This window comes from Copadichromis virginalis, linkage group LG14 (genome assembly GCF_057382275.1).
Source record: "Copadichromis virginalis isolate Kocher_CV1m ecotype Utaka linkage group LG14, C_Virginalis_male_GT1.1, whole genome shotgun sequence".
In the NCBI taxonomy this organism is placed as follows: domain Eukaryota; kingdom Metazoa; phylum Chordata; class Actinopteri; order Cichliformes; family Cichlidae; genus Copadichromis; species Copadichromis virginalis.
The window spans coordinates 15,979,084-15,993,063 of NC_140631.1; the positions used below are offsets into that span (position 1 = coordinate 15,979,084).

Sequence of the window (13,980 nt, forward strand, 5' to 3'; positions counted from 1 at the left end):
ACATTTCCAGCACATCAGACATGTGTTACAGTATCTATCTATTTATGTATCCCTATGTCTAATCCCGTGTTAGAAGTCAATGTTGCATGCACTTTATGCTGAGTCCAACATGAGACGCCACTAGCACTCCCCAGATGTCATATATCTCTTTTGATACAGGCTGCGACTATGACCTTGTGTAAATCACACAAAAAGGACAGTTACTGTAAATAGTTACTCCACTGACTTATGTTTGAAGTAAGAAAACTTTTTTTCAGTGCTTTTGTGCAGACAAAGTGTTCTCACTTAGACTCTAATAATTCACTTCACATGTATGCAAACCTAACTCACCCTCTTTGCTTGCACACACACATATGCGCTCATATTAAACAGAAGAGGTTCAGGCAGGGGACAGCCAAGCTGCTGGATAAGACAGAGTGAGTGATTGAGAGAAGGAATGGGGGAGCCAGAAGCAAGAAGAGATAAACTTAAACTGTCTGGCAAAGAAGTCTAACCACGTAAGTATCTCATCTTTATTTAACAGAAATTTTTCATTTATTAAAAAAAGCATTCATCAAGATTTAGAAAGCTGAAAAGCGAGAAAGAAACAAATGCCATTATCACTGTGTGCTTCATGTAACTCAAATAGATATGTTAAACACTGTGGTTAAAATAAGAAGTAGTGACTATTTAAACTATTTTTTCCTTTTTTTATTGACTTTTTTTGATTGCATATTCATGCTACCAGTTACTATTTAAAGACATTTTACTGGTAAAAACAAGTACCAGTACAATTCAATCAAATAAGTCATTGAATCAGTTTTCCACTCTTATGTGGGAATGGTGTATGTTTGGATGCAGGATAGGCCTCAGTTTTACCACCATACATTACCAGTCAAATGTTTTAGAACACCCCGACTTTTCCAGTTTTTTATTGAAAAAATTTATTCTTCAGAAAGTTTTTCCCATATCTGTTCCAGAAGTTCCCATAAGTGTGTTGCACTTGTAAGTTGCTTTGCTTTCACTCTACACTCGATAGGTTTAAGTCTGTTTTCATCTTGTTCTTTTTTCCTAAGGTAGTTCTGACATGCTTAGACTTATGTTTGGAACCATCTTTTTTGCCTACTAGACGGTCTACAAAGATCCTGCATGATGAACCAAAGATTTCAAATTTTGATTCATCAATCCATAATACCTTCTTCCAGTCTTCAGTAGTCCAGTGATGGTGTTTCATGGCCAGGGCAAGCCCCTTTGTCTTATTCTGATGCCTTAGCAATGGCTTTCTTGCAGTAACTCGTCCTGTCAAACCTGCAGCTCGAAGTCTTCTCTTCACAGTTGAAACTGAGGCTTGCTTACTACGACCACTATTAAGCTGTGCTTGAAGTGGTTGTCCTGTGAGCCACCTATAACACTAGCTGTCAACTCTCAGAAACTTGCCCTCTGATTCAGTTGTAGCTTTGGGTCTGCCAGACCTCTTCCTGTCAGAGTTTGCCCCAGTTTCTGAGTGCCTTTTGATAGTTAAGGAAACTGTACTCACTGACACCTTGACTTTCTTTTTAATTCCTCTGTAGGAAAGAACTACATTTTTGAGTGTTATCATGGTCTGTCTCTCTTCCATTGTTAATTGCCTTTTTCTCACATTTTTGTAGTAACACACTATTTTTTGCAGCACAACACTGTTCAGCTGTTGCTCACGAGAGTATGATACCACAGTGTGTTCCAACACTGCTTTTATACAGACAGAGGGAGTTGTAAGTAACCAGAAAAGTTGGAACACCTGTAGGAATTAGTAACGCCAGCTTCCAATGCTCAATCAACCTACATTGCTGCAGAACAGCTTTAAATTGTTAACCTATTGTGTGTTCCCTGAAAAAAGACTTTCTGTATAATTCTGAAATGTACATTATTTTTAAGTTTTGGGTAGCCTTACCTTTTTTTAACCTATGGCAGTTCACCACTTACCTTTGTACCACTTCAAGCTATTCATTGTGCTTGAACAGCTAGAATTGCAATAAATAACTGGAAAAATTGGGGTGTTCTGAAAACCCCCATTCTTACTCCTAAGATCACTATCATACTTCCCTGATCAATATGCCTGCATCTTTTCACACCTCCCCTGTCACAGTCCTAGGTCATTTGACCCACTGTTTTGAGTTTTCTTATATTTTGATGTTTGTTGTTTATGTTTAAGTCTAATTTATCTTAAGCTCCTAGGTTGCCCAGTTATAGTTGATTGTTTATTAGATTCCCCTTCTGTCTTCACCTCGTGTTTCCCAATGTGTTTTCACTTCCCCTGATCACCTCCTGTCTGTATTTAGCCTCTGAGTTTTCATTCATTCCTTGTCTCGTCATCTGCTTAGCCTGCTTATTACTACGTCTATGTCATGTTTCCAGGGATTTCATGTATTCATGTCAAATCTTCACATTTCAGGTTTTTCATGCCAGGTTTCCACGTTCATGTTAATGTTCCAGGATTTTTATGTTAGCGTTAGATCACCCAGTTTAAGTTATAGCTTAGTTGCACCCTTGCCCTTTTGTTTTGTACTATTTCACTGGCCTCGAATAAACGGCTTGTTCTTTGTTAAATTCGTTTTGCTCTTTTGCGTGCCAGCACTTTGGTCCTCCTCACTCCACACAGTCAGCTTCGGCCAGACTGTGAAATCCCCTAACTATAAATGTATCTCTTCATTTTTCCTAATTCTTTGCTTTATTGTTCATTTCTTAAACTATTCCCTCCACTCTTACTTTCCTCCATTCACCCTACCACCCTCCCTAAGGTCCCTTGCTTCCTCTCGCTCGGCAACTGATAAAAGGAGGAATAAATTAGGGAGTCCATGTAGATTGTGATGGCCACTCCTGACAAGCTTTAATCAGAGTAGGGAATCATGATGATTCAGAATACAAAGTATGCAGGACCAAGAATTTAGTGAAGGTCAGCAAACTGAACAGATTTGATTGGCTACTTCCTTTAGCTCACCACACTCTCTGACCTAAGAATCTTTTAGTCAGCATGACTAAATGGTAGTCATGACAGACTACCTGTAGATAAGTACAGGAAAGCAAAAAGGTTATACCACTAGTGATGTTAAAGTTCTACTACTGTACAATTCCAGGAGACAAGGTTGCCAAAAATTAAACAAGCATTAAGCTGTTCCAAGTAAAAAAAAAGCACAATTGCACTGAAATTAAAAGGTATTTGTTTAGTCACAGCATTCACTCGTACTGGTAGAATTCAGTATTTCATTGTGGAATATTGCAGCACTCTTTAAACATTCTGCATCAATCTTAGTTTTCAAACTGCTTCCTCAATGGACCACAGATGGGACTCTAGATGTAGCGCTGCTCTCTTGTGTGAGACTTGTGCTTGTATGTTTATCATTCACGCCAACTTAGTTAATTAATGTGTACTTCCTTGTTAAAAGAAACCACAAGATGCACCAGGTTTTATTCCAAAAAGGATAAAAGTTATTAAAACATGTTGTCACAATGACATTTCCACTGCGAAATTAAAACAATATGCTCTAAGAAGCTTTGTTGTACAGTGATCTTTGCAGTGCTATTACACATGACATAAAGCTGAATGCCTAAAACCTCCTTGTTCATTAAGGATCATGCCAGTCAGTGTAGAAACGTGGTCCGGTGAGGTGATTTAAATAGTTTTCTGAAAGCTCTGTGGGACAACACAGCACTCACACAGAAGACCAGAATTTTTCTCAGCTGTTTACTGTTTGTTTCTGTACCTCATAACAGTTTTTTTTTTTTTTGTTATTGTATTTACTGACAACAAACAAAAACCTCTTAAGGTACCAAAAGTAGTAGCTGTTTGTTCTTTGCAGAGTTACACTGTCCATAAAGATAAAAGCCAAGACTGTAATCAGTTTTTTTTTCATTTTTAATTTTTTTTACAAAAGCACAGAGAAACTACGTATCATTTCCTTCTTACAGTGGACGAGTGTTTTAGTTCCTCTATAATTAGTTGAACTCACCTGCTATAAAAAACTGTTTTTTTTTTTATCACAGAGACTAAGTTATCCTTATTCTGAAAGCCTGATAAGCAGCAAGCCACCAGCATGAAAGTCATTTGACTTCTGAAAGTCGACTGTCTCTGGCACAGAGTTGGGTTTTTACAGGCACTTGAGTTTTGGTAATTGGATTGCTCTTTCTTCCTTCTGTGTGTCTCATCAGGTAATCAGTCTACATTCTCCAACCCCCCCCAAAAAAAAAAAAAAACAACAACATGAATTTCTATAACAAGCAGGGGCGGAGCGTGGGGGTGGGCTTAAGCCCGGGTTGTTTTGTCAGAAGCCCGGGGTCTTTTGGGGTGTAATTTTTTTCATAGTTAGATGCCTGGCTGACAACTGTATAAAACAAAAAGTACACACAATATTCGAAGCACATAGTGCACACTGTGGGAATTTATGACTGTGCGTGAATCCCCCCTGATATTGGTATGATCCGAGCTCAGGCACTAAGCGACTGAGCGAGGGGGCGGGGCAGCTGCTGCCTGTGAGTTCGCTGTTGGAGAAACGGAGCCAGCCATACTAAGGAGAGCTTAAGTTTGACCAGGGCCCTGTTTCAGGAAGCCGGTTTAGTGGAAAAACTGAGTAAGTATACCCTGAGTTAACGAAAACTCTGGGTTTTCGGTTTCACAAAGCGAGTTCAGATGAAGCCTCAGTGAGTCACTATGACGACACACTCCGTGAAGCTAACCTGCCCCCTAGCAGGTTTACTACAACTAACCCTGACTGTCTCCGCCCCTTTGTCGGAAACCTGACAGTAGGAAGTGTCGGACATGGCGTGCCCCTTCCTTGAAGAGCCAGTAGATCGTGAAGCCCAAATTCTCCGCAGAGCTCTCCGCCGGGAGAGAGTGATCAGAGCGCGTTTGGACATTTTATCATTTCCTGATGATTTTCTGTGTGAACGTTACCGTTTCTCAGCACAATCTATAAGTTATTTGGATAACATCCTCAGGCCATATATTACGCATGTGACACATCGTGGACATCCTCTCAGTTCTGTACATATTATTTGTATTGCACTTCGGTTTTTTGCAAACGGGAGCTTTCTGTATAATATTGGTGACGCTGAGCACGTTTCCAAGGCTACCGTCTGTCGGGCAGTCAGGAATGTTACAGTTGCACTGAAACGTCTCCTGTACTCGTTTGTGTTCCCCGGTCATAGACCCACAAGATTTATCAAAGAGGGATGCCACAAAATTGCAGGTATCAGGATGACCAAAACTTAATTTATGATGTGGTGATACTTGGACTACTACTTAAATTTTACATTTATTTTCACGGTTCCCAGGCGTGATTGGCTGTATAGATGGCACTCACATTCCAATCATTGCTCCTTCAGTAAATGAAGGAGACTATGTGAACCGGAAGTCTTTCCACAGCATTAATGTGCAGGTACATAGTTCCCTGTAGCATTTCAAACTAACAAATTATTTCATTATAGTAATGGATGCTAATTTGTGTTCTCTGCACTGTGAAGATCATATGTGATGCTGCCAACATTATCACAAATGTGGAAGCCAAGTGGCCAGGCTCTGTCCATGACTCACAAATATTCCGTGAATGTACACTGAGCACAAAATTTGGACATGGTGAGTTGAGAATACTTTAAAATATATAAAGACCAATTGCTTCAGGGACATTTGAACTGAAGTGTATCCTTCTGTCTTAGGAGAGTTCACTGGCTACTTGCTTGGTGATAGGGGGTATCCATGTTTACCCTATTTGCTTACCCCTTACCCTGACCCTGAACCGGGCCCACAGCAGCGATATAATCTGGCTAATTGCAGGACAAGAGCCAGAATTGAAATGACTATCGGAATGCTTAAGGCCCGGTTCCAGTGCCTGCAAAGACTCAGGGTCACCCCAGAAAGGGCATGTGACATTATTGTGGCATGTGTGATTCTTCACAACATTGCCACAATTAGAGGAGAACACTGTCCTTCTGAACCAAACATCAGCAGTGATCCAAACCATGAACATCCTGACCCTCCCACGGGCATACAAGATGGAAGAGCAGTCAGAGACACCATATGTCACAATCATTTCTTTTGACCCATCACCTCAACATGTTGAAAGAAGAATAAACAGATTTTTTGTTCAACTGGCTTTATTGGTCGCCTGTGTTTCCTGTACACAAAGTATTAAAAGATGTAAACCTCATAAAGTGTCTCTGTTGCTTCCTCCTCTGTAACAGCTGTCAATGTTTCTTCATTATTTTCCTGTAGTAAAGAAGTTAACAACATTGCTGTTCTACTGTAAACTCATATAATCTGTGGAGTATTACTCACAACTGCATGTTGGTCTGGCTCAACAGGAGGCTGCACCAGATGCAGTACACCACCACCATCAACTGATAGAATATGAGGTTTATACAGGTCACTTATAACTTACAAGGGACCAAATGGCAATTAACAAACATACCAAGCACCTTACACTTCATTGTCATTATGCTCTCAAAGACAACCAAGACTGAGGGAAGGCAAAATCAGTAGGAAAATAACTTCACTACAAAATAATCCATTATGGTAAAGAGTTTATCAAATGAATGAGTAGCACTGCAAAGGTGACTGTGAAGAAAGGATGTATGCACATCATGTATTATTTTGGATTTACCCCCTATGTAGGCACTTGTGTCTTGCGGGGTTATTGACTCAGAGGATGTCCCCGCAGAGATGCCTTCGGCCACAGGGCGCCCACTGTTTTGGCTGAGGGCCAACTGCTCAGCCTCTGTGAGTGGTGGTGGTGGAGGACCCCCACCTGTTTTTCGGGCCTCCGCTTTTTTTCTGTTGGCTATAACGGGTCACATTTGAGCATACAGAGTAAGCAAATATGTACTTGTAATGTGCTCAGATAATTTCAATAAGTGCTTACAGAAAGAAAATTAATGTAGCCTCTAACTGCAATTGATTTACATCGGACAAACAGACCAAGCACTATGGCTCATAATACAATTACACCTTACCTGTTTGGACTATATTTTTATATTTCATTTTTACTTGCTGCCAGGCACGTTTGGGGCCTGTTGGGTTGCACCTGCGCTCACATCACATCACAAAATAAAATGTATAAAATAACAAATAAAATAACATATGATAAAATAACGTGTTAAATGGGTGGAAATCCCTAGATCAATGTTTAAACTAACACTCACGCACTGACTCTGTCGGCTTTGTTTTGCCATGCATGCTCCCTTTGTTTTGCAGCTGAGGCTGTGTTACTTTTTTTCTGAGAAATTTGCATGTTATCGGCATATGCTGCCATCAGAATTTCGGCCTCAAGCGCTGTGAAATACATTGACCGCGCCTTCTTTCCCTCCGTCTCCATGGTGACTCGCTTAATCTGTGCTCCGCTTATCAGGGCTTTATGTATCCTCGTCCGCGCGCTTCACTTGGGGTTAAAGCAACTCCGCGTTGATTGAACTAATTGTTATCAGCCTTTCTGAAACCGAATATTCCGAGTTGGACAGTTCGGGGTTACTCAACCCTGCGTATCATTTTTAACTCTGAGTTTTCTAAACCGGCTTCCTGAAACAGGGCCCAGGTACCAAAGCAAACCATTCGTACCATACAAATAATGTAAATATGACGGTGTATCACGAAAGATTGATATCAAACTGATCACTTGACCAATATTACATTACTTGCTCTTCAAGTGAATCAACAAATGGCGAAATGAAAAGCCGAACAAATGCTATTTTTTAGAGAGTCTTAGCTTACGTGTGTTTATTTCATATTTTCAGTTCTTACCCTCTCCGACTAAATCGGTTTCAGTTATGTACTGAAATATAAGAATGGACATTAGAGGCTTCTTTCAAAGAAAAAACTCAGGTAAATGTTATTTTATATATTATGCTTTGTATGTTGTTCAGTATATTTCTATGCAAAACAAGAGGGATTTCAGTACACAGCAGGATATTCACATTTGTAACCAGATATTTACATACACTTTAGGGAGAAAACATAAAACATTTTTACTGTACAACATCAATTTAGAGTAAACTTTTAGATAAATATTGAAAATATCTTTTGAATTAGTTAAATGTCAGAATAAAGAGAGACAGAGCTGTCTATTTTTATCACTTTGATCAAATTTAGGAGTACATATACACTAAGTTTGTTAATTAATAAGAAAACTCCAGACGATTCCATTCTGAGCTGAAGAAGCTTCTGATAGGTTAGTAGAGTCCATGTGAGTAAATTGGTAGCACAGCTGTGGATGCATATAAGGCAAAACACAGAGCCTGTTTCTTTGAAATGGGAAAATCAAGAGATGTCAACCAAAACACCAGAAAAAGAATTGTGGAGCTCCATAAGTGTGGCTCAGTTTTGAATACAATTTGGTGCCATTTACAATTAAGAAATACAGACAGTTTCTCTCTTTACGCTTAAAGTTAACAAATATGTTTTTTATATTTATCAATCTAAAAAAATAAACATTTAGTCTGATTTGATGTTACAATTAAAAAAGTGTTTGTGTTTTGATCTGAAGAGTTTGTAAATATCTGGTTTCAACTGTATATTTGATGATTGTCAGCACAAAGAGGGAGAGAGAGGAACAGAGAGGGAGATGGAGAATGAGGACAGAACAAGAGCAGGTGAGACACACATGTTAGTCAAATGGTTGTTTACCAAAAGTATCACCGTATCATAGGTCCTCATGTATCTCGTACCTAGTGTTTCTTTTTAGGTTTGCTATTTTTCAAATTCTACATTTATTAAGTTATGCAGGCTTGTTTGCACAACAAGGCTAAATAATTATATAAACTTTTCTCAATCTAAATAGTGGACTTTGGTAGAATTAAAAAAACAAGTGTAGTGCAGGTCTATGATGATTTTTAGTGCTACCATCATCTAGTTCTGATTCTGGTTCTGTCTTGGTTAAGCCCTCAGTAGTCCTGATTTTGAACTGTTATAGTCCTGTTTTAATTCCGGATCAGTTCTGGGTCTGGTTGAATTGGAGTTTAGTCCTCATGTCATGATACAGCCCCGATTTTGTTCTGGCTTGCTGCTTAATTAAAAAAACTAGTTTAAGGTGTCCTGCACATGTGATATATATTTTTCCCTATAGGAAGTCATTCTTTTTTGAACAAAACTCAAAACAGAGCCTATTAATCTTTCAGTCATTTCTAACCCCCCCCCAAAAAAAAAAAAAAAAAAAAATCCCACATGCATACTACCCTTTAGGGCTAAGTATAAAAAGTGTTTTGCTTAAGGGAATATTTCATTGCCCCATCTCTCTTTTTCACTTTCACAATCTCTGTACCTCTGCCTCTTATCAAAGCTGTGATGGTGAATGATTCACCACAGTGACAGTCCCAAAGAGGAGGAGAAAGAAAGGAATGTCTATTTTTCTCTCTTTATGACTGTGTGATCCCATCTTTTCTCTAGTCCTCTTTTGAGTCCCCCAGCATTTTGCATTGTGATATATTCAGCACCCTGCTGAAAGAAACCAGTGAGGAGAAGAAGTGAAGATGCAGTATAATATTTGAGAAGAGTGAGACTAAGTTAAAAATACACTTTGGTGGGGCCAAGTCAAAGCATCTTCTAGAGGTTTATTGTTTGCAAAGATGTTGCCTAATGACCAGTGGCAGTTGTAAAGCCTGTTGGGGCTAGAGTATCAAGTTTTGAACTAATAAGGAACACTGTGCCATAAGCACAATGCAAAGCCAGCTGGGCATTTTTATAATAAGTAAAATGATGGTATTCAGTTTAATCAATACTTCATCTAAAACAATAAAGAAAAATACAATAAATGATAACAGAAAGCACATGGGTACTTCCTTTGAAAAATAAGCAAAAAAAAAGAGAAAGAAATTAAAGGATATTTTAAAAATTATAGCTGACAGGTTTAACCCAGGCATGTTTTTCTTTCTATTGTTTGTTGTAGCTGCACAGTCCTTTCTTTTTAGCAGGTTTATCCATACCTGTTTGTCTTCTGATTATGCGGTGCAGATTCGTCTGATACAGTTGCGGTCAAATCAGATTTGGCATTTGTAAGACAGCCATCAGTTGGTCAGAAAGTGGCATTGCAGGTAACAGTCAATATACAGGACATTTAAGGTAGAATAAGGGGCGAAACAATTTTGCTCATTATATCAGATGTCCCGGCTGAAACAGGACAGTTGGCAACCCTCGTTGGCGCTCCTCCAACCACTTCACCATTTTCTACCCTGTAATTTTTACTATCCTAATTACTGCTATGCTAAGTAAGCTGATATTCCCCGACAGTGTCCTACAAAACAACAGGCAAAAACATGGCTTTTGCCAGAGACCATGTTTATTTCAGTAACAATGCTCAAGACCAAGCTAATTGGTTTTTAAGTCTTTATACTTTAACTATTAGCTTTTACAGTCTCTCCACGCTAACAGGTCAACTGATTTGCAACCATGCACATTTGGCTTTGTCACCTCACAGCTAACGGAGCTGAAAACACTAGGTTGCTCTGTTAGCCAAGTTAAACTACACAAAAGTTAAACAAACATAACTAAGTTAAACACAAAAAAGTTAAATAAAAAGCTAAATAAGAGAAATGATGTGATGCCAGCTGTCACGGATTGCCGGGGCAAGCCGTGTGGAATGTAGAAAAGGACCCAAAGGGCAGCAGCTCTGGAGCAGGTGAGTGTTTATTAACAAAAGAAAATACAAACAGCAATGGCATGGGTGAAGGTGAAACAGGAAAACCTAAACTGGGTAAAACTAACAAAAACAAACCAGAAACGAAGATGCAGAGGTCCGGGGAAATACATACGGAGAGACGCAGGGAGACCGAGGGGAAACAACACAGACGAACCAGCAATTACTAAGACCGAAAATACAACTTAAATATACTTAGAGAACACAGGGAGATTACACACAGGTGGGAGACACAGCTGGGAGTGATAAACATGACGAGACTAGGGAGGCAAACTGAAAACACTCACATAAGACGCAGACCTTCACAATAAAACAGGAACTTGCACATGAAAGGACACAAACTAAGAAACGCGGACTGGATACCGGAACACACGGGCAGAACAGAGTAAACACTAACCAGAGGAAGAACAGAACCAAAATCGCGAAGAGAAAACACAAAACGCTGGGTCAAAAGGACCCAGGATCATGACACCAGCGAAAGTTACACTTTTCAAATTCTCTCTCGCACAGTTAAAGCTAGAGTAAGGTAGGAGCATTGAGCTATTTAGCATTCTATTTAACCGTAGGCTAATCGTTCAACTCATTGTCTTACTTGGTAGCAAGTAAGACTCTGTTAATGACTTATGGTAACTCACTTATTAATCACTCCTTTGAAGTGGCCATTCTATGTCACAGAATTAGCAATGGTGCAAGCTGTTTTTTATCCAGCGCAAGATTAGAAAAATTTGTATATATAGCCTTGTCTTTTTTCTTGTGATCTGCTGGCCCTGCTTCTCTTTTGGCATTAAAAGCTACTGTTGGGATCTATTAGGGAGTTGCAGCATCAGTTTTTCAACTGAAAGATGTGAACACAGGTGGTTTTATTTTTTTCTTTATTTCTCATATATTTGTTGGAGTTTTCCTATCAAAGTACAGCATTTTGGGTACAGGAGTATTTAAATGAGTCACACAAATAAGATTTACTAAGGTTCACAACATGCAATTCACTGCAAAATTTGAAAAACAAAAAACAACAACAAAAAAAAAAGTCCTATTTTGCGCCTGATGTGTCTGCGATATTTGCTGCTTGGAGTGTTCATTTAATTGGAATTCCAGGGAGGGAAGATGTTATCAGGGCGAGTGCATAATTGGCACAGATGGACTGCTCCAAGCTGTGAGTGCGGTGCCAAGGTTTTGGTTACGTCCTGTAACTCTTCACTCAGTCCTCAACCATTCATTCAGTTTAAGGCCAAGTCCAACACATCTCTGATCTTTAGTATGTCACAAAAATGGATTAGGTATTGGGTAAGCCAGACAGCTAAAATACTTTTCACAGTGAGTACACAGTGGACTACAGTCACATTTTTGTTTGTACAGAGAAATTAGTCTATAATTAAGACAACTCAAAATTCTAGAGTTGTCAGAACTGTGTAGTTTGATGGTAACAGCAAAGTTACCAAAGCATTGTTGAGGTATGTGTTTAGGTATTGTACTATATTTTAATCAATTTTAAATCATGCTTTTTATTTGTTTTTGTTTCTAATGTCTCTGTAAAGCACTTTTAATCACCTTGTTGTTGAATTGTGCTATACAAATAAACTTGCCTTGCCTTGCCTATATACAGCTGCTAGCTTCCATAGCTTTTAGAAGCTGTTAAGCTCCAGAGATATCACAGTACAGTTTCAATGGTACTTGGTACAAATACACTCACTTTCAACAGAATGAGCAGTATAATACATTCAAAGGTGAAGTACGTTTTCCTTGAAAAATATATCAGAATGGTTTCATTTATCTTAAACAACCAAGAGACTGAAACAAAGACAGAATTTCCTGAAAATTGTGCGGTAGGCCCCTATCACAAAATCCACTTATATTTCAAATGGTGTTTTAGAGCATAATGATCATTTAAAGGCTTTTCATGAGTTTTATGTGGACAAAACAACAATAGGTCACCTACCTCGCTTGTTGCACCATTACAGTTTGGTGCAATTTACTGCACTCTGTTCAGGTCTTTCCAAACAATGATTAAGTTCAAGAGCTAGTCAGTCACACAGAAAAATTTCAGATTGCACTACACAAAAGAATTCACATAAATATGCAGGGAGTCAAAAGAGGTACTTCACCCTTAAACATTTTATTGTTGGCGTTAGTGAACCAAAGAAAATCTTGGTCTGTTTAGATGGTACCTACTACTTTAATCAATTTATTGGTTGTGGGGAGTAAATTGGCCACAGTGCACTTTATCTGTTAACCCCATTTGACTAAATTAGATTATGAATAAACATGAAATGCCGGACTGTTGAGCAAATTATGTCATTTGAACTTAGTTCTTCTTTTTAATATATTATGTTTTTGATTTCTTCTTTTAATAAAGTGACAAGTGGCACAGTGGAATGGTTAGCACTGTCACCACAGCTGGCTGGGACCTTTGTGGGTGAAATTTGCATGTTCCAGAGGCTCTCTATATCCTTTTTTAGGTTAAATGGTAATTCTCAATTGGCCATAGGTATGAATATCAGTGTAAATGGTGGATTGTCTCTGTGTTAGATATTCTATAAACTGGTGACATTTCCACGGTGTACATGTCCAGATGTCTATGACATCTGGCTCCATTCCCACTTGAGAAAGGTTTGGATGGATGGATGGACAACAAACTCAGAGCCAGCCAACCTGCTCTTGCCCATTGCCACTGCATGTCATTAAATTTTGTGTTCTCTCTCCTCCATAGTTTGTCTTTTGTCTTTGTGTAAAATATCTCTATGTTAAACCTACCTTTCTTTTCATGTGCTGAAAATTCCTCAGAATACTATCTACTGCTTTAAACCGTCTTGAACCTCACAAAGTTGAACTTTTGGGATTTACCTACATGACAAAATATATACAGAGTAATAAAAGACAGTGAATGCTCACTTCCCCAACCATCAAATTGGGTGTCTGTTAAACTGGTGTCCTTTTCAAATATATGCTAAACATGACTCTTCATTTAGAATTTTAACACAACATTTGGGATGCATTTTTGACAAATGAAAAAGCACCAGTGGACTGCATTCTTTCCCTTCAGGCCCTTATATGGTTAGGCAATGGTTTCACAGTGTTGGACAGTCCCTGCACTTGTGCTGCCTCAACTAAGTAAGCTCCAGGTTGGGAGCTACCAGCTTTAACTGAAACTGCTCTGACTGCCATTGTCTTCCACCATACTAATGTCCGCTTCAGGGGATACTGGAAGGGAAAGACCTCGACCTTAAAAAAGGCCTCTGTGGTATGCGTGCCTTCTGATTCTGTTTCTATACTTTTCTCAGGCCTTGGGATTTCACAGAGCAACTCCTGCCTCACACATCCATACCCATTATTTTTCACATTACCTCTAAGC

At 39.0% G+C, this 13,980-nt stretch overlaps 1 long non-coding RNA gene across 1 annotated transcript; it reads left to right on the forward strand.

Annotated features, from left to right (window-relative positions):
- The first annotated feature begins 4,554 nt into the window (after nt 1-4,554).
- On the forward strand, nt 4,555-6,099 carry LOC146693728 (uncharacterized). The gene is made up of 2 exons (XR_014923861.1): nt 4,555-5,587; nt 5,668-6,099. It is a non-coding gene; the product is annotated as an uncharacterized LOC146693728 (long non-coding RNA).
- The last annotated feature ends 7,881 nt before the right edge of the window (nt 6,100-13,980 follow it).